Here is a 22,220-nt window from a genome sequence, read left to right as displayed (position 1 = left end):
CTAGGGCAGGTGCTTCTGCCATCATTCAAGGTTTTATTTGCTAGTCACTGCCCCCACCAATGAAATTTCTGCTTTGGGCGTCTCCCCAATTGGAAGAGCTGCAACAATAAATTTGTCAGTTCACTGTTGCAATCCAGGTACACTCCTGTCCCTCCCTTTTTTCCAGAATGGTTTGAATGTTACTCTTTGGATTGGGGTGACTCTCTTGTTCACATTGTATATGGTTCCCTCTTATCTTCAGACTGGGTCCCCATCTTTCCTTCTGTCCACTTACTACCTGGAGGGGGAGTATTAGGAGCCTCTGTGGTGGACTTTGAGCAGCTGGGGCTGTACCACCTGGTCATCTGGGGCTCTGGTGCTGAAGTATTTAAACTAGTCTTTGTGGAGGCAAGAAAGATCTGACGATAGCATCAGTTAACACACCCTTTATATCACTGATGTACTGACACCACTGGTGGGAGGGATCAGCTGAAGCCCTAAGGGAGGGCAAAATTGTGGAACTGTGGCTGACCATGGACTGTGTGCTGGCAGAATATCCTAAATGATATGAGGCCTGTACAGTGAGTTATCTTAAACATCTACATTTATGATAAGTTCAAAACACAACTGTGCTAAGTCCTTCCTGTGCCAAAGGACCAGGAACAACTAGTGGCACCAATTCTCGCAGTGAATCATCTTAAACATCTACATTGATGGTAAGTTCAAAACACAACTGTGCTATGTCCTTCCTGTGCCAAAGGACTAGGAACAGCTAGTGGCACCAATTGTGGTAGATATATTGGCACAGAATAATGTAGAGAGAGTTCCCATCAGTCAAGGAGGAAAAGGGTTCTACTCAAGACTGTTCCTAGTTCCAAGGAAAGTCAATCCCTGGAGACAAATCCTGAACCTACCAAGTTCCTAAGTTACAAAAATTCAAAATGCTTACTGTGCAGGCACATCTTCCCTTACAAAGCCCTCAAAGTCTTCTTGTTGTGCCAGATCTCTACATCTCCATCCTCTGGGGGGCACAGAAGGTGCATAATGTTTGTGGTGATGGGAACACATTCACCAGTTCCTTGCCTTTGATTTAATTACTATGTCCATAGTTTTTTACAGAATGTTTAGCCTTATTGATAACATCCTGAAAAATGGAGGGTATCCACATTTACCATTACATGGACAAATGATTGACCCAGGCTCACGCAGTGCATGAGATGCAGAGGGCATTAATTTATATATTTCAGCGGCTTAGCTGCCCAGGATTCAGTCTTAGCATGCAAATATTAGGTATATGTTCTTCCCAATGAACAGTTTTTCTTGGGTACTTATTGGATATCAGCCTTTTCGGAGCCTTCTTCCTTCATTGCTACCCATGGAGAAGGGGTTGTCTGTGTTAAACCTGTTTCAGACTGTGACAGACAGACCCCAGTGTATGGACCCAATGGATGGCCAAGCAGACTCTGAGCATCTTGGATTACATGGCATCCACAATCCTCATGGTTCCTGTCACTGGAATATACAAGGTAGTTACACTGGTCTTGAGGAAATGTAGAACCAGTAGGTGGACCCCATGGAAACTATTATACTAGTACTACCTTTTGTCTAATGGGAATTATATTGATGGGTGCTAAAGATCCAGAGAAACAAGAGGATGCTCTTCAGGCCAACCATTCTAAACCAGACCCTGACCATAAATGCCTCAGACTAGGTGTGGAATCCTCATACCTTAGATCGCAAGGTGCAGGGAAGGTGTGCATGTCAGGAGAGCTCCCTGCACATAAATCTTAAAGGGGATGCCTTCATTTATCTATGCTGTAGAAGTTTTCAAGACAGTACGAGTGCCAGGTACAAGAAAGGCCATCAGTGACAACACCAGGTGATTTGATACATAAACTCTTATTAATGCAGGATGTCCATGCAGGTCTGTCTGCAAGCTCTGCAATGTTGTTTGAGGAAAATGCTATGCAGACACAAAGTGGATGTTGTAGGGGGAAACAGCACTGGTGGTCACCAAGAGGTGGAGTGTCCCAGAGGTAGATTTCTTTGCTTCTCCAGACAACAGACAGGTGAAGAAATAATGTTCCCAAGTTTATCACTGGAATGCTGGGGCAGAGATGAAGTCTTCCTGGATGGGAGAGATCTGTTTCTGTATGCTTTCTTTCGTGTTACCTTGTTCCACAGGTTCATTTGCAAAATCAAAGCGAAGGGGCTAAAAATGATCTTGATTGCTCCCTTGTCGCCCAGGCTGCACAGGCTCTCCCACCTGCTCCAGCTTGGAAGGGAGATTCTTAAATGCTTTAAAGAATGTGAATCTTCTGATGTTGTAGAATGGAGTACCCTTATACATCCCACCATATCCACATTGAAACCTACAGCTTAGAGGGTATAATGCTTATTTCCTTTGGGCAATTTATCTTAAGGGAATGCAGGAAATCCTAAGAGAGGCTAGAAGACCAGGTACAAGGAAATCTTACCTAGCTAAGGTGAAAATATTCTTCCTCTGGTGTCAGAGGAGGAACATACACACTATAGACATTAATTTTTTTAAACATCTTTTAAGCTTTTCTCCACTTGCCTACCTTGCACTTCTGTAGTCATGCATCTTTCTGCCTGTATGCCTCTCTTTTTTAAACACCTTTATTAAATTATCACTGATGACAGAAAACATACATAATAGAAAAGAAAACAAACCATATTAATGTTTTCCACGTACATACATTATACATCACATATGTGTTCTTTATTTATGTGTCATCAGTCCAACATTACATAAATTACTCAGTTCCTCCCTTCCCTTAAACCTCATTCCTCCCCCTGAACATTATTCTGCATGTATTGTTCCCACAGTTTCCATTTATTTCTATGTAATGTGCTTCTTCAAATATTTAAAGATCCTGCTTACAGTTGTTTTAGCTCTTACAGTGCCCAGTACTTCAAAAACAGTTTGTTTAGACTTTGATTTCTATTTTACAGTAATTGTTTTTTTGGTCATCTTGCTATGACTAGGCAATTTAGATCCTGAGTCCAAGCTCAAAAGAATAATTTCCTTAGTTAAAGCCATTTGCTTACCGAATATTTCTAACAGAATATTCGGTAGAGAATTTTTTAAATCTGCCAAGTCATTAAACTCCCTAAACATATGTTCCTATTTGTTTCTTTCTTCCCTGTTACATCTCCAACATTTGTTACTTACTGGAGGAGAAATTGTTGAAGTCTTCTTGGGGTGTAAAAATACCTATGCAAACAAGTCCCAAACAAAAAACCCAAATGTTCTGGATATTGTTGTATACTTGGGAGCCAAATATATGTCCTCTCATTGTTCCCTTGTAAACTGCTTTTCCAGTCTCTAGTCACAGTCTTTTCTAACCTCCTTTGATTGCTTCTTATAGTTGTCATGCAATATTTTATATGCCCTACTAATTTATCCCTTTTTTGTAACAGCAACTTCTGCTTTAGATTCAACTAAAACTCTACCAGAGCAGGTCTTTCACTTAGGATTCACCTATCCCTTTCGCTTTGCCTGTATTGCATCAATCCCCGATAGGGAAAGAAGTCTCTAGTCCAGGCATCATCTTAGCCTCATCCCACTCTATTATCTTTCCCTCTCTAGTTATTTGCTCCCAGTATCTTGGTTCCTTTGCCAGTTTTCTGTAGTAAATTCCAGCCCTTGCTTGCCTAATGTTCATCGTGTTTCACTGCTGCAGTCATTACACTTGGGTTTTCCTGCCGTCAGGCGGTCCCGCAGTCGGACAGAGTTCCAAAGTCTTGGTCCGGCATCAGTTGCTGTCGCTTCTTCCCTGACGTCAGTGCGCCAGGGGTATATAAGATGCAGCCGACGCCATTTTCTTCGGTCTTTCTTGCCGCGTGGTGCCCAAAGCAAGAGCAGTTCGCAAGTGCTGGTCGGCCGACTCCTGAGATTTTCAAATTCGAATTTCAGAACCGAAGTCTTCAATAAAGCTAAGTACCTCATTGGGGAAACTTTTTCTTGCCTCAGACCGATGTCAGTAAAAGTTAATAATTGCATTTCTTGTGGGAAGCAAATACCTCATAAGGATTTTCATTCTTACTGTATTCCATGCCTAGGCCCAGACCACAACGTCACTAGTTGTCAGTTTTGTGCTAGATTTAACAAGCGTACTATTAAACGTCGGTTTGATTTTCCTCGCCATTATTTTGGCCTAGGGTTCAATTATACCATGCCATCGGAACAACCGACGACCGAAATACACAAAAAACACAAAGACAAAGATAAGGACAGGCATCCGAGGTCCAAAACCGACGATGAAACCTCTTCTAGGCCAGTCGCCGGTTCGCTGGTTCTCAGTGAGGCGCTTTCGCAGCCCCTGACACCCGCTACCTCAGAGCCACAGGCTGCCTCCGACTCCCACATGGAGATTTCTAGGCCTCTGGAAACTCAAGGTATTGGGCCTATGGAAATTAACCCCTCAGATGGGTCTAGAGCCGGTGAGCAGGCATTGGCTTCTGAGGGTGTTTTCAGACCTTCACAGCTTACTATCAAAACAACAACCAAGTCTAAAACCCCATTAAAGACTAAGAAACAAGTACAGCATTCACCTGGACAGGCCTCCATGCCTAAAAACAGATGCTCAAAATGGCCGAAGACCTAATTACTCTGATCAGGGGTTCCCATCCCCCTCCTGATAACAGGCCTAGGCAGGATACAGACTATGATTCCTTTGACCAGGTTTCCATTTCTTCTGATTCCTCTTCAGACCAGGGATACTCTTTACCCCCCTATGAGGACTCTGATGCTGAAGAATCAATCCCTTCAGCCTCTCCTCCTGAGGATTACTCTTTTGGGGAAACTTTACATACCATGAGGGATCATTTCCATTGGGAGAGCCAGGATTATTCAGAATCCAAGAAAAGGCTCAGAGATTTTCTTTTATTGCCTCAGCACAGGCTCCTTGCTATTCCACCTGTGTTAGATATTGTGGATGATGTGTTCTCTGAATCCAGTTTAACCCCTGATTCTTTGCCGCCAGCACCAGTCAAGCCAGATAGGTACTACAGAATCCCTGACTCTCACAAATTTCTTTATAAAAACCCTGCTGCTGACCCAGAAACTATTTCCCAGGGTCCCAAAGGGGTAAAGGCTTCCACTGCTAAAAATCCAGTTCCCTCTGACAGGGATTCTAGAGCATTAGATAGATTGGGGAAGAAAGTTTACACTTCTGCAACTTTAGCAGTAAGGGCTTTAAATTGCCAGTTCCACATGCTTAAATACCAACAATATTTAATGTCTCTGTTAAAACAGAAAATGCTTACAAGCTCAGAAGGTCCTGACTATAAGGAAATGCAGGATTTATTGCATGCAGCTGAACAAGTGGTAAAACATACTCTGCAATGTGGTTTTGATTCTTTAGAGGCTTCTTGTAGAGCCACAGTTACAGGATCTGTGATTCGAAGGCATGCTTGGTTAAAAGAACAAGGTTTACCTGATCATGTTAAGGCAAAATTATTGGATGCTCCTTTACAACATGATATCTTGTTTGGTGCTAAGGCAGAAGAGGTATTAAAGAAAACGGAGGATAAGGCAAAATCTATGCAAACAGTGAAGGATTTCTTACAGGTACAGCCACCTCGATTTAGCAGAAATTGGCCTTCTAAAAATTGGTCCTTTCTAGTGTCAGATAGACCACAAAGAGGCAGATATAGATGCCCAAGAGGCAGATCTCAGCCCCAAGGCTCTTACACACCAGGACAGTGGGGTGCTTCAACCCCAAAAGGAGGAGAAGACAAGTCACAACCTTATAGGAAACAGTCCCAATGACTTCCCCTTTCAAATGCCAAGCACTTACCTTTTGGCCAGTCCCTTAGGGGGAAAACTAGCACTTTTTCAACAAAATTGGCATATAATCACCCAAGACAAGTGGGTTCTAAATATTGTGTCTCAAGGTTACAGGTTCCACTTTCACACTCTACCAAGGCCAAAAGGAATGCCAGACCTGCCACAAAATCAATGGGCAGAGGCACAAAAACAAATTACAGCCCTCATGGACATGAGAGCTATTCAAAAAGTGCCGCAACAGGAACAAGGACAAGGATTTTACTCAAGACTTTTCCTGGTCCCCAGAAAGGACAAAGCTTGGAGACCCATACTGGACCTATCTACTCTAAATACTTACCTGGATGTTCCGAAATTCAAAATGTTGACACTACAGCAGCTTCTTCCCATGCTGGTCAAGAAGGCTTGGCTTGTTACTTTGGACCTCAAAGAGGCATACCTGCATGTCCCAATCAGACAAAATTGCAGAAGATACCTCAGATTCATAGCTGGCACAATGCATTACCAATTATCTGCACTGCCCTTTGGCTTATCTACTGCGCCCAGGGTCTTCACAAAATGCCTGGCACCAGTAATTGCATTTTGCAGACAAAAAGAAATTCAAATATATCCCTACTTGGACGACTGTCTTATTCAAGCAGAGAGCAAGGACATTCTTCTAAAGCATCTGGCGTTTGTAAAAAGATTGCTAATTTGCCTAGGGTACACAGTAAACGAAAAGAAGTCAAAACTAGTGCCCTCACAAGAGATAATATTCCTGGGTGCCAGCTTAAATACGGCCCAGATGGCTTATATCACGCCAGACAAGCAAAGACAACTGACTCAGTACTTTCAATTGATGGCAACAAAACCCAACTCCCTGCAAGAAAAATTCTGCAGGCCTTGGGGTTCATGGCGTCCTGCATACTACTAATACCATTTGCCAGACTGCATATGAGGAAATTACAATGGTACCTAAAAAGTGTTTGGACTCAACACTGTCACAGTTTGGAAACAGTAATACCACTTATTCCCTGCCTACAGCAGGAGTTTCGATGGTGGGCACAGGCATGTCACCACAACAAGGGACAGCCTTTCACTTTACCCACAGCCAGGCAGACACTTACAACAGATGCTTCAGATTACGCCTGGGGAGCACACATGGCAGGAAAATGTATTCAGGGCAAGTGGGCTGCAGACCAAATGCATCTTCACATCAGTCAAAAAATGATGTTAGCTGTACAAAATGCCCTAACAGCTTTCAAGGACCTTCTGTATCCAGGACAATTATTACTAAAGACGGACAACACACCACAGTTATATGGTACATAAACAAGCAAGGGGGCACTCATTCTTATCCCCTCTGCAGACAAGCCATGACTTTGTGGAACACACCACTGACCTATCAAGTTCATCTGCAAGCACAATTCCTGCCAGGAAAGAAAAATACTCTGGCAGATGACTTAAGCAGAAACATCATGGATCCTCACAAGTGGAAATTAAATCCACAAGTATTCAGCATGATAACACAAAATTGGGGGTGCCCAGACATAGATCTTTTTGCCTCCCCTCTGACCTGCCAACTACAAAAATTCTGCACAAGGACTTACCACACACAAGCATGGAAAGTGGATGCTCTCTCGTTCAGCTGGAAAACCCTAAAAGTTTATGCCTTTCCACCACTGCCTCTCCTTTCAAAGGTACTCCTAAAAGCCAGACAAGAAAGGCCAAAAATTATCCTGATTGCCCCAGACTGGCCACGCCAACACTGATACCCAATCTTAACGAACTTGGTTCAAGGCCCAGCATGGATTTTACCTCAAATTCCTCATCTTCTGACTCAACAAAACAATCAGATCCTGCACAGCCAGCTCAAAACCTTAAACCTGGCTGCATGGCAAATTACTTAGCCAAGCAGCCAACACTTCTCTCTAAAGCTGTTATGCATGCCATTTTGGAAGCCAGGAGGCCCAGCACCAGGAAATCCTATTCAGAAAAGTGGAAGAGATTCTGCGCCTGGAACCAGGCTCAAAGCTTTGACCCTCTTGTTCCAAATATTCCTCAGATATTACAATACTTAACTGAGATGCTGGACAAAGGCCTATCCTTTTCATCCATTAAGATCCATGCCTCTGCCATCTCAGCTCATTACAACACGGATCCTCCTATTTTCTCTCATTCATTATTAAAACAGTACCTCAGAGGGGCTAAAAACATAAGACCGCCCCGGAGAGCACCAACACCAACTTGGGACCTCAACTTTGTCTTGGAAAAACTAACATTACCTCCTTTTGAGCCAGCCAGTTCAGCAGAATTAAAATATGTGTCATGGAAAACTGCTCTGCTTCTGGCAATAACCTCAGCACGAAGAGTCTCAGAGTTACAGGCACTAATGGCAGTGGAACCTTTCATCATTTTTCATCAGGACAGGGTTTCTTTAAGAACAAACTCTACATTTATGCCAAAGGTGGTATCCAGTATGGCTCTTAACCAAACTATTCATTTGCCAACATTTTATCCAAATTCCCAGAATAAAAGAGAGAGACTTCTGCACTCATTGGACATACACAGGCGGTTACGCTTCTACTTGGACAAAACAAAAGCTTTCAGGAAAACTGAGCAATTGTTTGTAACATATGCTGCAGGATCACAGGGAAAGGCAATTTCAAAACAGACCATTTCAAAATTGGACATTGTATCAGTTTGTGCTACACACAGCATGGAAAAACTGTGCCTAGCAACATTAGGCCACATTCCACCAGGGCAACATCCACTTCAACTTCCTACCTTAGAGGAGTACCTACAAAGGATATTTTGGAAGCTGCAACTTGGAGTTCAGTGCACACCTTTACCAAGCATTACCACTTGCCTCTTAACTCTAAATCCAGAGCTGGCTTTGCCACTGCAGTACTGCAGGGCCTCATAGCCACCCCTAATCCTTTATAGACTCAGCCACCCAACCTCAGCTTTGGGATTCAACCCAAGTGTAATGACTGCAGCAGTGAAACACGATGAACATAGTACAGTTTTGTACCTACCATAAATGTAGATGTTCAAGTGTATTCACTGCTGCAGTCCAGGTTACCCTCCCTCCATCCCCACTTTCTTAGCTGGGACTTATCTATACCTTTCTACCCTATACAACCTATGTGGTGTATTTGCTTGTAACTGAAGGTATTCTTTTTATTTTTTATGTATGTTTTATTAGCAATATGTATTGCCTACCTATTTGGGGGCACCTGACATCTGGGGCAAGAAAAACTGAAGAAAATGGCATCGGCTGCATCTTATATACCCCTGGCGCACTGACGTCAGGGAAGAAGCAACAGCAACCGACGCCGGACCAAGACTTTGGAACTCTGGCCGACTGCAGGACCGCCTGATGGCAGGATAACCCAAGTGTAATGACTGCAGCAGTGAATACACTCAAACATATACATTTATGGTAGGTACAAAACTGTACTTTTTCTGTATCCATATTTGTAGTCTTCTGTATTGGTAAATTCTCTTTTCTCCATTCTTGTGTTGGCTTAGTTCTTGGGAGTACTTCATTCTAATAAAACAGAAATAGGATCCGCGGTGCACCAGTCCACACAATCGGCAACAAGTTGAGTTAAATGAATAAGCTTTAATTCCTTTAAGTGCGCTGTTAACCGTACACTTTTCGTCAGAGCACTTGCCCCGACTTCTTCAGAAGGAAGTTACACACAGTGAGCAACTGCGATGATTTTAAAAGTTTTCTGACGTAACTAAGTAATTGGTTAATTAAAAAATCAAAAACAATTAAAAAGCATTTAAAAAACAATTAAAACCAAGTGGAGAACAAACAATTCAAGGCACAGTTCAAGTTTGATTCAAGGCACTTGTCAAAATCACAAAAGCAGTCCCGAAGCGATCGCTTCCAAAAATTAGATGTCACTAAAAAGTACACAACGCTTCATATTACTTAAGAGAAGCCCATGAAGCCAAAGTAACTGTCCGTGAAGTTTAAGCATGGAAATGGCTATATTAATGGGGCTTCTCAGGATGAAGTCACTGTTGACTTACGCAATGTTACTACTACTACTAAAATAAGGGTTAATAATTGTGCAATGTTATTACAACAGAGGACACATAAACTACAATAAAATACATCGTTCCATCACAAACGCGGGCAGCTATGAAATTCCTACTACAAGTCAAAGTTGTTAGGAAATATTATAAAGTACCTCAAAATGGGATCAATCGTACGTAAAACAATAAAACTAAGGAGGCTGATAGTTACTTATTGAAAACTATGGTTAAAAATAATAGTTGTCATTAAAAATCGGAATAATTGTCATTAAAAGTAGAGAATAGGAAACCATAGTAGCTAGAAGGCGATGCTGACTCATAAATTGCAGAATATATAGTATATAATATATAGTATATAGTGTATAGTGTATAGTAAAGAAGGCAAAGGTGGACCAACGCCATGCCTTAATGTCAATACTGCAGCACAAGTAGTGTTGTAAAAATAAATAAATAGATACATAAATAAATAAACTATAAAAATATCCAAAGAAAATCCAAAAAAACTCATGAAAATATCCAAAAAAACTCATGGAATGTGGGAGTTAGAAGTTCTTACGCAACCAATAGATGGCATAATTTATGAAAAATTAATACTTCAATGCTCATCTTTCAAGGTTCTTTAATCTAAGGATACATTTTATTGATGTCATTTCATTTATTCCTGGATATTGACTGGCATTAGTTCTAAGTTGCCAGATGAGCTCCTTCCTTTCTAATTTAAGCGATTTAGGTCCCCCCTATCGTCCTTCACTAACTTATCGATTGCACGAAAAATTAATTCATGACCTGGATTTTCGCTATGGTGTTTAGCCAAAGCGTTATCCTGTTTTTTTTTGTTTATACTATAGATATGTTCATATATCCTGTTGTTAAGTTTCCTGTCAGTTTTTCCTATGTAAAAGGCCATACATTGGACACATCTAGCGAGGTAAACAACCTGTTTGCTCTGACAGGTGAACTTAACCTTAGATTTATATACAGTTTCCCTGATTGAGAAAGAAATTCCTTCATCAATATATTTACAGTAATTGCACATGTTACACTTGTGCATACCTACCTTACTTGGTAAAGATTGTTTATTACTTTCTAAAATTCCTTTCAAATTGATCCCGCGTTTGAATACTATTTTTGGTTTACTAGGGATCAATGTTCTAAAATGGCCATCGTTAGTCAATAACTGCCAATTTTTTGTTACAATATTCTTAATTGTATAGGCATCCATATTAAAAGTAAAAACAAAGCTACACTTAAAACTAGATATACTATTACAAACTGTAACCTGGTTATCAGTGTTGTTTTCCACTAGGTTACTGTTAACATTTGCATAAACATTAAGCAATGGAACAAAGACACCTATTCGCCTCTTGTGTATAACTTCTTGCGAGATTTCTTCAATGAATTCTGATGGATATCCTCTTTGAAGAAAGAAGTTTGTCAAAGTGGAGCACTCTTCCAGAAATTCGTCATACCTAGACGTCATTCTGGCTGCTCTCACCATCTGACCTTTGACAACTGACTTCTTTTGGTGTCTAGGGTGGCAACTAGAGAAATGCAGAAACATGTTAGAATAAGTCTCTTTTTGGAAAATCTTTGAAATGTACTTATTATTAAAGTAGTCTTTCCTAAGATGGACATCAAGATACTCTATAGAATCTTTATCATATTTATGTGTAAAGGACAAAAAATTAGTACTGTTATTAAAATGTGCTAGTAAACTAACCAAATGCTGTTCAGGTCCCTTAAAAATAATAAATATGTAGTCAAGAAACCTGGTATAAAAGATATTTTATTGGTAGTACTTCATTCTACTTTGAGTATAATATTCTGTATAGTTACTATTCTCGTTAAGGATCTGCATCCTGAATCCTACTCACCCCCACTTTAACATTATCCCTTTCCACTTTGAATTACAACCTTCTGTTTGTGTTATGCACATGAGCCTTAAGTGTGTGGCTGTAAAATATCCATTCAAATCAGTTAATCCTTAACCATTTTGTTCTGTTGGAAGGATCAACTTATCCCACTTAATGTTACCCTGTTCCCCTCCCAGATAAATTCCTTCAACTCTTTATTAATTATTGTCTACAATTTCTCATATGGTTGATAAAAATATGCCTGACCTGTATACAAAACTAAAGAGACTAATAACATCTTCACTGCTTGTATCTTACTATCCATATCCATAAACAAGATCTTCCATTTTCTCAGTTTTTCTATTATCTTTTGTTCAGACTTTTCCTACATATCCTTAGCTACCATAATAGAAGCCTTTTGAATCCATACTCCTAAATACTGTATTTTATTGTATCCTCATAAAGATGGGTATTGCTGAACCAATTTGTGTGTGGCTACATAATTTACAGCTATATCATTTGTTTCATTTTCATTCATTTTATATACCTAAAAGACTTAAAACTGTCTCAGTCCATAACACAGATGTTCTCTGGATTTATCAGGTACAAAATAATATAGTATGCAATTAAAGCCAGCTGTCTTGTTTACCATAACAATTGTATCCTCAAATTTCTGGGTCAGTTATTTTTTTTGCCAATAACTCTAAATATAAAGCAAATAACAAAGGGGAAAGAGAACACCCCCTGCATGGTTCCTGTGTTCCAACACAACTTATCAGAAAGGAACCCCTGCATGTCTGCCTCTTGATCCACTACTGTCATCGTGACTACCAGTCAAGCAATTGCTGAAGGGCATCTTGCATTTTAGATCTCTAGGTAGTCAGGTTGCCAGGTTGGAGTTTCAGCCACCCTTTGCACCAGCTGCTGTGACTTTTCTAAAATTATTGTCTTAAAAATCTGGAATCTCCAAGCCTTGAGGTGCAAACAGCATCTCTGTATACTTCTAAGGACAGAGCCACCGTGTGCACTAACCCTCCTTCACGCCCAAAGTTTAACTGAAGTTGCTTTGAATCAGGCTGTCCGGTTACCAGTGCTTTTTCCAAACCCTTAGAATAAGAGAGAAGATATCCTGCTAGAGCCTTCTTTGACAGGACATAGGACTTTAAGAAGTTAGACCAGATGCTTGAAGCTTTTGCTGAAAGTAAGAAAGGGCTTTCTCAAAGTCGGTAGCCCATTGTATAATTTTTCTATCACAAAATGTATGCTAAATCCCTACAAGGAAAAAGCAGACAGCACTCCACTAGGGCCGTAAGGGCTGTTGTTAACTTTCTGTAAAGAGCTAGTGCTTAGGGCATTTTGAAGGCAGCCATACAATCCTGTGTATTTGTCCAAATACTACAAGATAAACATGGTTTCCAGGGGAAGGAATGAGCTTGCCTCAGCCTTTTTGAAAAGTGCTTTGTCCTCCTTTAGTGAATTATGCAGGGGTCAACCTTGATAATCTTCCCTACTATAATGACTGCAACAATGACCCACCTGAAGAACACAGTACAGTTATTTTACCAACTTAAAGTAATTGTACATATTTGAATGTGGTCACTGTTGTAGTCCTTAGTCTCTCTCTTCCTCCCCTGTCAGCAGGTATCCATTTCTCCTTTCCCCCTCCTTGTCTTTTCTTTAGTCCAGGCCATGTCCTTGTTCCTTGTCTCCCACTGTACTCCTTTGTTACTCAGATCCCACAGGAATGGTAGGAGTCAGACCTTGGCCATGGTCTTATGGTTAGGATATCATAAAGTTCAAGCATATAGGCAATTTTTAGGTCTCCTGCTGTATCCTTGGAGGGGATGAGTGGTGGGGAGAAAGAACAAAAAATGGTGCAGGTAAATGTCACTATATACCAGGTACATGAGGTCACCTAATGTAAAGGTAACATCAGAAAAACCTATCCTGCAATTGTTAGACCTCACCCTGTAGCAGGGTTCCCTAATGCAATAATGGCAACAGTGATCACACTGGGACATCTGCAGTTATGTTAAGTTGGTAGTACAACACTACATTTCATCATCTAGTTCTTTAATTAAGCAGCTAAGTAGTGACTCTTTCAGATTAAGTTGATTTTGGGGCATTTCTTCTCTCATGAGATATGTTCCCTGCCCCCAGACTAGGTTGCCATAGTGGGTCTTATCCTGAACCAGCATCTTTCATCATTAGTCATAAAAAAGTTCCCATTTCCAGAGCAGGGGACAGGGTTCTATTTTTCTTTTCTTGGTACCCAGAAGATGGTTATTGGATCCAATTGTAAGATTGTCCATACTAAACAGATTTTGAAACAAGAAGTTCAAGATGTTAAAGTTTCAGTTCTTCCTCCTTTTCTTGCAAGATGTCTTCCTAGTGACTGTAGAAATGAAAGGCATCTACCTGCACAACTGTTTTACAGGAAATACATCAGATTCCTAAGAGGGAGGGAGCAGTTGTGCAGGTAGATGCCTTACTTGGATAGAAGGAAGTTTCTTAGCTTACCAGTGGGAGTGGGGAGCCTTGAATAGCCTACCTGTCCTTGAGGGAAGTGACCTCAGCACAAGAAGCTGTAGTAATTGGTCATTTTGGACCATTTCTAGCTCTTTTGAAGTTCCCTGGTTAAAATCTGCCTCTGGCATTTTTTTGAAGCCATATTGCTCAGACACAGCTCCACGTGGTCCTGTTGAGTCTTCCTGGCTACAGAGAACTGAAAAAAGCGACTGCTTTCCTGATTAAGTATCCTGCTGTTTTTTATATTTGTTTTACCTTCTACTGCTTACCTAGAGCAAGCTTTAACTGTTTTCATAGTTATTTACTGCATTTTTTATTATCTGCACTTAAAAGTACATTTTAGTCTAAATTAGTCTAATTCAAGTCAAAGTGTTTGTTTGCTGTTTAATTTAATTGTTTGGCTGCCCACTAAAGTGTGCTAGCCTGTACTACTGACTTATTGCCTTTTCTGCATTTAGCGTGGAGTTGCCACTAGAGCACCATCGGGCAGCACCGGTTAAACAAGATCAAACTATTTCTGGCTCCGTAAAGTCTGCTCTTCATTTTTTCCATTAGAACTGCTCTACTTGTAATCTAAACAGTCTATTCTGTATCTGTAAAGCTCAGCACTTGTTCCTAAATCATTTTTTAGTCAGGTAAAGCACTTCTATATTATACAAAGTACTTCACTAGCTTAAAACCCCCTTGAGTACCCACTTCCCTATAGGTCCTTTCTGACTCAGTTACACAGCAAACTTTTTCATTTCTTCTAGCATGTCAAAGGGTCAGTTGCTAGCGTCCTCTCCTGCTCAGCTGGTGAATCTGGGAATATTGAGGCAATGTTACAATTGCCTCATGTACACAGACAACCCTCTCCTCCTCCCACAAAACACAAATACATGCGAGAGATGCAACTATATAGCCAAACTGGAGGCTGAGCTCTCTCAACTCAGGACTGGCAAAACCAGACAGGAGGAGAAGGTAACCACACACACCATAAACCCAGTCTCACATAGAACTATCACAACTACAAATCAAACACATAAACACACAAAGACATACTTGGAGGCACTGATCAAAAATCTACCAAAACAGCAGAGGCCTCCAAAGCAGACACCCAAACAACTGCCACCTCATGACATAACACAAGCAACACATAGATCACAAAGTCAGTGTGCAAATCAGTCACAGCCCTTAAGGCCAAACACAATGCCAGACACACTTGTCATAGGTGACTCCATAGTCAGACACACTGATGTCCCACTCACCAGACTGAACAAGGAGAGGGTCACAGTAAGCTGCCTGTCGGGCGCTAGAATCCGCCACATAACACAAGCACTCAGGTCACTCCACAGCAAGTACAAGTATGACTCAGTCATTGTCCATGCTGGTGTGAATGACCTGAGACGTACCTCCCTGGACTACATGAAAAGAGACATAAAGGAGCTCTCAGATTATGTAGCCCAGGCTGGTATGACCCTGACCCTGAGCAGTATCCTACCTTCACCAAGAATGATGCCACAATACAGAGACAAAATGATCAGTTTTAATAATTGGCTTAATTTCTGGTGTCATTCTAATGGGATCCAATGTCTGTCTGCCTGGAATGACATGCTTGACAAGCCACGCTGCTTCGCAAGGGACGGCTTGCACCTGTCACCCCTGGGTTTCCGGATATTGGCAAAGGCTCTTGCCACCCCCATAGTGCCTTTTTTAGACCAGGCACAAATTCTAAACCCACCGCCCTAGAAAACAATAATGGAAAAAAACTAAGGGTAATGCTGCTCAATGCCAGAAGTCTAAATCTCAAGATGCACGCCCTCGAAGCCCTCCTCAGTATGCTGTGACTGAAACCTGGTTCAAGGCTCCTGAGAGCACCCCGGCACTATCAGGTTTTACCTCATATCATGTGTTCCGGCCCCAAAACCCGGACCGTGCCACAAAAGGAGGGGGTGTATCCATATTCATCAAGGATACCCACACCTCCAGGCTGGTGGCAACTCACGAAGCATCAGAGACCATTCAGGTGTAATTAACCATAGGCAAAACTGCTCTACAGTTTGTAGCATGTTACAGGCCACCCTCTCAAACTCAGGAACCCCACACAGCCTTCCTGAAGACACTGGAGAGTATAAATGTCTCTCCAAACACCATCATATTGGGTGACTTCAACTACCCAAACATAGACTGGGAACATTACTCAAGCCCCATTACCCTAGACCAAAGGTTCCTGGAGTTCATAAACTCAAATGCTATGGAACAACTTGTCACCATTCCCACAAGAGGTGAAAATATACTAAACCTGATCATCACAAACATGGGGACAAAATGCTCCAGACCGGAAATATATCCCTCATTGGTGAGATCAGACCATAAACTAATCTCACTGGAGATCCACATCCCGCCCCCACCCCAACAAAAAAGACCACAGTGAAGAACTCAAAAGCCAACTTCACACTTCTTAAGACTGGTGTGGTATCCTTCAAGGCCCCTGAGCCATTGGAAACCACAACCCACGCTGCTGAATCCCTTACAAATGCTTTCTACGAGCACCTCCAGGATTGCATGGATCAAGCAATCCCAAATAAAATCAAGACCCTTTCCACCAAAGGCAAGCGCCCGATCAGGTGGACCCCAGCCATAAACAAGAGGAGAAAGCTACTACAAGATAGAGCAAAATCCCTAAAAGGGAAGACATCTCTGATCAATACTAGTAAAAAACTACGATCACTCATAAAATCATCCAAGGCCAACTTTAAGAGAAAAATCGCCAAGGACTCAAAAGACAATCATAAGGCCTTCTTTAGCTATGTTAGAAATCTGGGTGGAAACTCCCAGATATGCTCAGAATTAGTCCAAAATGATACAAAAATCACTGAACCCACAGACATTGCAAACATACTGGCAGACAGGTTCAGTGAAAATTCCCCAAAAGGAGAAATATCTATCCCAGCAGAGTGTCGCCTCCCAATCATCTCAAATGCCCAGGTGAGAGCTGCTCTCTCTAAAGCTAAAAACACAGCATCAATGGGACCGGATGGTGTCCCCGGCTGTGTGCTACACAAACTCAATGAGGAACTAAACCCACACATAAGGCTGCTGTTTAATCTTAGCCTTACCACAGGATACGTACCCAAAGAGTGGCGTACGGCAACTGTGGTCCCACTCCACAAAGGCGGTGCTTCTACGGACCCTGGTAATTACCGCCCCATAAGCTTAACAAGCCTGGTCTGCAAAGCTATGGAGAGGATCATAATGGAACTCCTAAATAAAGACATAGGGGACCTACAGACATTGGATCCTACCCAGTTCGGCTTTGTCAAGGGCAAATCATGCCTCTTGAACTTGGTCGACTATTTTGAAACAGTCACCAAGGCCATTGATGAGAGTAAGGCAGTTCACACAGCCTACCTTGACCTTGCAAAAGCTTTCGACACAATACCCCACTCGGGTATCATAGAAAAGCTCACCAGCTTAAATGTAAACCCATATGTCACAAGATGGGTTGCAAACTGGCTCAAGGACAGAACCCACAGTGTTAAAGTTGCTGGTGCCATGTCAGACTCCAAGCCGGTCACAAGCGGTGTCCCACAGGGCTCAGTCCTGGGCCCCCTCTTGTTCGGCATCTACTTTTCAGAAGTGCAGGCAAACATAGGAGGATTGTGGCTGACAAAGTTTGCAGATGACTGCAAACTGGGCGCCATAGTTGAAAATCCATCAGACACAGATATCCTTAAGAGAGGTCTCCTAGAAATGGATAACTGGTGCCAGAGCCATGGCCTTAAGCTAAACGCCAAAAAATGTATAGTCATACCCTTTGGTAAAAACAAGGTAACCCCAAGTTACCACATAGGTGGCACTCCATTAAGCACAGAAGAGGTTATCAGGGACCTGGGGACCCAAGTTGACAGTAACCTTTCTTTTGACATTCACATTGCCAAAGTGGTTAGGAGGACCTTCTACATTGCCCACCTGATTATGAAGGGATTCACATCCAGATCAAGGGAGGTCATTGTTCCCCTGTACTCTTCACTTATCAGACCAATGATTGAGTACAATGCCCCATTCGGAATGTATCTTACCCGACACCTGCAGCAATTGGAAAGACCCCAAACGTTCCTCACCAAAAGGATAAAGAGGCTCAAAAATATGCCATATGCTGCCCGACTGAAGAAACTCCAGCTCTATTCAGTCACATACCGTCTGCTCAGAGGTGACCTGTGCCTGACATACAAGGCCATGTCCAACCCGAATTAATGGACATGCTCCACCTCAAAAAATCCAAATCCACCAGAGCCACAAGAGCAAGAGACTTAAACCTCAACACGGATATAAATAGGACATGCTGGAGGGACAGATTCATCACCCAGAGACTCCCTATGCTGTGGAACAGAATCCCGGTCCATGTGAGACAGAGCACCTCGCTGGCTCTGTTCAAGAGGAATCTTGACCAGTGGTGGGAGATCGTAGGTTTACCCCGGGGATCATCTCTGTATCACTGCTGGACAGAGGCACGGCAAACTAATGGGTATAGTATTCTTCAACCTACGGGGTGGTGAAAGCCACACAACTCTGGCTAGGCTTATAAATGCCCTAAGGCAGATAGCCTAGTATGAACCTATGAACCTATGTTCAGCTTACCTCCTTGCCATTTACACTATCCACTGGTCCTATTGTGTTCACCAGATGCTTAGCATTATTGTTTGCCTACCTCAGACTGAAGGGCATTCACATTATTATACATGATTATATAGTTTTAAAATGCCGATGTGCTACCTACAGGAGGCTGCCTGCAGTGTGATGCAGTTTTTTTCTAAAGGGTTCATTCTGATTAAAAAAAATAATAATTCATGCAGATAAGTTTCATCCACAATGTTTATATGTTTACCAGCCATCCAGATGTAACATGGTTATATAACTATACACTTTATCTACAAAAGTGAAGGAATCTTGTTGGTTTTCAGGAATGTATCTGTCTGGAAATACAGATATATGATTTTCAGTGGAAAATAATGTGGAATGTTCTGCCACCAGAAATACTCTCACTTCGAGAAAATTTGGTAGAAAACCACAAGCATTTGATCTGGATATTTGGTTTACTCTTCACTATGAGCACATTAGGTGAAAAGTCTTAGAAGTTAGTGTTGCTGTATTTCTTCATGTTACTATTGAAGAAATTTAGAATTTATTTAATTCATGATTTTCTTGAAAAAGGTGTAACATAAAATGACAGTAGTAAGAGAGCAGTTATGAAATTGTCATAGACCTAAAAAGAGCTTGGCATTTATTCTCCAGTTTTTTGTTTTCAAGGGCATAAAGTCCTGTAGAGACTATAGACTTTTATGTATTTCAGATAAAGACTAATGAGAAAACCATCTAGTTTGGCATAGAAGGATAAAGCCCAGACAACAACCAAGGTGATCCATGTTTACCAGCAACTGGAAGCTGTCATGCAGAGAATGAACGTACCTGTCCTTGTGTGGAAGATGAAATAGGACTATCCTATGTAGGAGTTTCTCAGGGGAAAGCTGGTAATACTTGGGAGTGGTCCTGGCACTCACTACACTGTGAACACAGTAGCTTTCCTTAACAGGTGCACAGAGACATGCACAAGCATAAGAAAGTGTAGTGACTCCCAATGATTATGGGGATCATACTCGCGCCACTTAAAGGAAGGGGTTAGGAGCTTAAAATGTCCTTATTTATTGGGATGCCAGCAGGAGCAGAAGCAAACACTGTGGCACCACAGTGAATGACACCCCTCTGAAGGGCTGTCACACCTGAGAGGGCATAGCAGTACAAGATAATGAATAAGCCATATTGGATTGGGGAGTTGCTTAATATTCAGCATGGGTGCAGAAGGAATACAAAACAAAAAAAAGTTAAAATAGAGACAGAGACTGAATTTTAAATAGTTGTATATTAATAACAGACAGAATAGTTGGTGGTATAAGAAATGGTAAAACATTATGATCTTGTCAGACGTTGTGGATGTAAGTAGATCAAATTTTATTACTGGCTTTGTATCAGTAAAGTGAGACCGAATAATGAGAGTCTTGGCACTGTGAGGAATAAAGTGTGCTTTAGATAGAGTAACAGCAAATTCTAAAAGTCATTAAAATTTTCAGGAATTCCCATGCCCCTGCTATTCTGTTGTATGTATGTGTGGTGTATACAAATGCATGCACGTATAAATACATACTCACACTAGCTTCATGATCACTTTGCCTTGGAGTATGAAGAATACTTCAAGACACAGTAATGTCAGAGTTTCTGTGTATTTCCTTATTAATACTCACAGTTCCATAGTTCTCTGGACCGCAGTTATAGTCCTCAGGTATTCTGTACAGAACTAAAAGTACTAGTACACATTTAAAAGAATCACTATTGTTTCCATCATTTGATCACTGCTGCAATAGCATTAGCTATATGGATTATATCCTGCTAAGGATATAATAGCCATCCAGCTTCCAAAGCTTAAGGACACCTTCCAAGCACGCAGACCCACTACCAGCTCAAACAGAACTGAAGAAAAAAAGAAGTTTGGGTCCCAAGTCCTTCAGAGCTTTCCTGCCGCCACAGAGCATTCAACATGTGGGCTTTTGAGGATTGACAGCTAACAGTTCTCCATTGCTGAGCAAATGAGTTCCCTTTGGGAGGGGGAGAATCCACCTTTTTTCTTTATGACAAAAATTAAAATTTTTTTTATTTAAATAAATATTTTAAGCTTTAAAAAGTATTTTAGTTGACTGTCATGTGACCTGTAGTCACTTGTGTACTGTGAAGCCCTACTTTTTACTTTTGTGGAAAAAAGGTTAGTTTAGCTAAATTTAACTTTATTTTCCTGACTAAAACTTGTGATAAGTTACTTTTGGGGGCTGGGGTAAGTGTTCAAAGTATTTTTCACTGTCTTTTTCATGGGAAAAATGTGCTTTTTTAATACTTGCCTGTTTCACCAACTGTTACTGCCAGGTTTCCCCTGGTTTTTGGTATCTTTTTTCTGCTTCACCATGTAACAAACTACTGGTTTATCATTTCTTCTTCTCCCAACCACAAAAATAAGAAAATTTCCTAGCAGCCTTTGGCCCTTCCTCAGGCTATGAAATTGTCTCAGCTACAGATGGATGACTCTGCTGTGGCCAATTCTGGTTCCTCAGACCATTTGTCTTTTTCTTCAACTCTCCCTGGTGTAGTCCCTACAGCCATCATGGACCAGGGTTAGACATATTCTCTGCAGCTGCTAAAATGCCCATAGTAGGCAAGGGAAACCCACTGTTGTCAGTATCAGAAGACAGAATAGGAAATACCCCTGTGTTTAGCCAAACTGGGATGCCTATCCCCGGGGATGATTTATCTGTCAAAAGTAGGTTTGCTTCTATAGAACTCCATGTCAGAAAGAAGCAGAAGGTTATACATTTATCTTCACCTGTCTCAGTTACTTTGGATAGGAGTGATTTATTGGGCTTAGCTCAGGCCCTTGACTATTCTAGTTCTGGTGTTACTGGTAAAAGAAAGAGAGGTAATTTTCAGGACACTGAACAGGAAAATGATTGTGAGGGGACAACTTCTATTTTCTCTCCTCAGGTTTCTGATTCATCTCTGAACAGAGTGTTTCTTCTGATAGTCTGTTAGAAGAATTTTCCTTCTCTGAAACCATATCCAGAGTAAATCAGTTGTTGCAGTGGGAACATAATTATCTTCTACTGTCCTTAAAGATGTATGATTTTATTACAACTGGAATTTCTAGTTCCTTTTGTTCTTCTTGCCTTTGGAAGATGTTTTTTTTATTACACTCTGTAACTTCCTTGATACCAAACCACTGCCCTTAAGAAATAAGATAAATGATGTGAAGTTCCTCAGATCGTAATTTTTTTTATTTTCTAACCTCAATGATTTCCTTGGCAAATCCTGCTTCTGATAAATATCTGGTAAATGCTACCCCCCCCCCCCCCAGTAAGGCTGGGAAAATCTTTAAAACGTTTGGGGGAGAAGTTTTATTTTCCTGCTAGATTTAGGTTTAAAATTCCTAATTTCCA

At 41.3% G+C, this 22,220-nt stretch overlaps 1 protein-coding gene across 4 annotated transcripts in view; it reads left to right on the top strand.

Annotated features, from left to right (window-relative positions):
- Positions 1 to 22,220, top strand: part of POGZ (pogo transposable element derived with ZNF domain) — a 2,357,128-nt gene that overhangs the window by 2,310,222 nt on the left and 24,686 nt on the right. The window lies entirely within an intron of this gene.

Source organism: Protopterus annectens, chromosome 8.part0 (genome assembly GCF_019279795.1).
Source record: "Protopterus annectens isolate FY-2018-M chromosome 8.part0, PAN1.0, whole genome shotgun sequence".
NCBI classification, from domain to species: domain Eukaryota; kingdom Metazoa; phylum Chordata; order Ceratodontiformes; family Protopteridae; genus Protopterus; species Protopterus annectens.
Note: the sequence above shows the minus strand (reverse complement) of the source record. Positions and strands in the feature narration are given on the sequence as shown.